This window comes from Hippopotamus amphibius, chromosome 12 (genome assembly GCF_030028045.1).
Source record: "Hippopotamus amphibius kiboko isolate mHipAmp2 chromosome 12, mHipAmp2.hap2, whole genome shotgun sequence".
NCBI lineage: Eukaryota > Metazoa > Chordata > Mammalia > Artiodactyla > Hippopotamidae > Hippopotamus > Hippopotamus amphibius.
Genome location: NC_080197.1, coordinates 34,967,801 through 34,971,057, shown reverse-complemented (window position 1 = coordinate 34,971,057; position 3,257 = coordinate 34,967,801). Strand labels below are relative to the sequence as shown.

Genomic DNA, 3,257 nt, shown 5'->3' with positions numbered 1-3,257 from the left:
ATAAGGAAGGGTCCGTGTGCTCGTTTTCTGTGGCCGCATGTCACATCACTCACACGTAGCAGCCTGACACAGCACACATGTATCATCTCAGTTTCCACGGGTCAAGAGTCTGGGTGCAGCTGAGCTGGGTTTCCCATCCTCACGAGACTTCAATCCAGGTGTTGGCAGGGGCTGTGGCCTCAGCTGAGACCCCTGCACCCTCCTCCGGGTTCTCTAAGCTCACGTGGTTGTTGGCAGAATTCACTTCCTTGCAGCTGTGTGGCTGAGGCTCTTGGCTCGGTGGCAATAAATTAAGATCAACCAAATGAGAACAAGGAAAGGCCATTTATTCAGCGCTTTCAATAGCAGGGGAGTCGGCCACCATTATTTGCATTTGGCAGAGACTCAAAGGCAGGTGGTGGTAGGAAAGCTTTACAGTGGAGAAAAGAGGCAACTTCGTTTCAGGTGTGCCTGGACGGGGCTGCTGGGCTGGGGACGCTGGAAGCGGGCTGACTAGCCGTGAGCATCCCACGTGGCTGGATCCGGAGGGTGTTTGGCTTCTCTGGTTGGTCCCATGTTGGAAATAGGGACAAAATCAGGAGGATGTCAATTATTAATCAAGTTCTGATTGTTCTGTCAAGGGGAGCATTAACCTTCTCTCCTTTCATACAACATAAGTTCCGGGCATTTTGGATCAATGGTTACAGGGGTCACTGTTTGGCTTCCTGAACCAGTGGCCAGAGACAGTGGTCTGATGTCCTACAAGCCTGACTTGTAAATGGTGGCCGGCTTCCTGGTCACTATAGATAATGGCTTGGTTTCCTGGGCTAGTTGCTGCAGGTTGTGGGTCAGAGTTCTTTTTCTACCTATGGCCTCGCCACTGTCTGTTAGTACATTCTGTTTTCAGCTCCTAGAGGCAGCCTGTGGCCCCTCTCCTTAGGCCGTTCACAGCATGGCAGTTGCTTCTTCAGGGCCAGCAGAGAGCATCTGTCACTCTAATGTATTCTAATATCACCAAACATTCAATTCACTATCAAGTTAAGAAGAAATAAAAGGGAATTTTATTCGAGCCAAACTGGAGATCGTAACCTGGGAAGCAGATTCTCAGAAAGCTCTGAGAACTGTTCCACCTGTTAGAAGTGGAAGGCATAGGCATATGGATTTTTGAGGCAAAGGATCAAACCTCAGAGTGACATCCTGATATTTCACATAAAGCTCACGAAAGACACATAGTCCTGGTAAGCACCTACAAAGCCAGTAGCGAGTCACCACAACTCCCTACAGAGCTGGGAAAGAGCACTGCTCTTTTAAGAAGTTGCATTGCTAGCATCAGACGAAAGAAAAAAACTGATCTTTATGGCTGGGCAGGCATGCTCACCTTTGAGGAGCTCTGGAGCTCTGGTGTAACTCAGACGCACACTGCAATCGGGGAGGGAGGGGGTCCAAACAGACACACAGAGAGAATTTTATGTTTAATTTTTCTTGTCCTGCCTTAAAATATAAATTTTATTTCATTGCTAGTAAGACGGAGTTTTCTATATCCGTCATTATGTAGTCAGAGGAGTGACCGCCATACCTTTACCATGTTCTATAGGCTAGAAGCAACGCACAGTCCTGCGCAGATGGGAGGAGAGGATTCTAGGATGAAACTCCAGGGGTGGGGAGCATGAGGCCCTCTGCCCCCACATCAGACTCTGCCCACCCCACTGGGAGAGGGAAGGGGCCCTGAGCTGCGCCCCAGGCCCTGGAGAACATCTGTTGGTCACGCCCATTACTGGCTTTCACCGGAAACATCCCTGCTCCGGGTTTCACCTTTAAACTCTTGGAAGAAGCAACACTGGGAGAAGACCACGTCCCCCCTGCTCTGCCTGCCCTGCCCGGGGGTCTGGCGAAAGGGATGCCCAGGGACTGCTGGTCCTAGGAGCCTCTTTCCAGGGGCCATCCCTGCAGAGGCTTTGGTGCTGCATCCAGGATGCTGGCTGATTCTTGTGGGGAAGGGGCCCACAGCCGCTGTTGCAGGGTAGTCAGGGGGAGACACAAGAGCAGAAATTAGAAGCTTTCTTCTAATTAAAAGCAGGAGTTGATCACGCAATCCACTCCCAGGTTCTCTATCTCTCTAATGATATAAGTGAAAAAGTCTATTCCCCCAAATACCATCACATGCCCTGTGGCTTTACTTGTCTCTTCCGTGGCTCCCTTCGCGTACAGGGTCCTCCGGCTCCTGGTATGGGGTCTCTCGCCCTTCCTCTTCCCCATCAGTGCTCTGTTATACACAGGGCAGCAGGCCCAAACTTGGCCATACATCACACGCACCTGGAGAGTCTGATCAAACCCTGAGGCCCAGGTCACAGCACTGACCTATGAGTCTTGAGGGGTGGGGTGCTGGCACCAGCAGCTTGATAGCTATCAAGTGATTCTAATATGTAGCCAAAGGCCTAAAAACGTCTAGAAGCTGCAGCCTGTAAATCAGTTCTTAGCCTTGCTATACTTGGGGGTCACCTGGGACGCTTTTGGAAAACACTAGCTCCCTGGGCGCCAGCACCAGAGATTCGGAGGGAACTGGTCTAGAGTGTAGGCAGGATTTCCAAAGCTCCCCAGGTGACGGCAGCATGCAGCCAAGGGTGAGAACCGCTGGTCCCGCACTCAGGCAGCAAGGTGCTCTCAGGGAACGGGCTGGGTCCTCTGCTCTTCTCAGTAAGAAAAGGGGCAGGTGCCCAGTTTATATGATTGCTGATGCGCGTGGCCAGAACACAAGGGTCTGTGCTGCTTTCATCCTCAAAGTTGAAATGACCAAGAATATTAATTCAAGGATAGGTCAGATTCCCTGCTGTAAAAAATTTTCCAAAGAAGCCCTTGGAATTTCCCTCTGCTACCACATTCAGCGCGCGTTTTGATTTTACAAGTAGTGTTAAGAGAACATTCCTCATCACCTCCATTGGGTAGTTGGCTTGAGCTTGTGAAGCTCACTGTCCTCAGACGTGCAGTGAGCTCACCGTGCACTGGGGTTGCTGAGAGACACGGCACGGACACTGGGGTTGCTGAGAGACACGGCACGGAGCCCGAAGGGTAGATCCCCTCGGCTGGGAGGGGAGGCAGCGGCCAGGCCCGAGGTGTGGAACTGGGCCCTGAAAGGCATGTAGAGCACCAGACAAGAAACCCAGCAGATCAGGAGAGGTTTAGTAGAGGACAAACGTCCTCTGACAGCCTCTGCGACACCGTCATCGTCAGCTACAGGTTTACTTTCACAGGTGCAGCCTGCTCTATAATCATAAATCACT

The 3,257-nt window shown here is 51.4% G+C and overlaps 1 pseudogene; it reads right to left on the bottom strand.

Moving 5' to 3' along the window:
• Positions 1-568: 568 nt before the first annotated feature.
• On the bottom strand, positions 569-654 carry LOC130834241 (U6atac minor spliceosomal RNA; annotated as a pseudogene).
• Between the last annotated feature and the right edge of the window lie 2,603 nt (positions 655-3,257).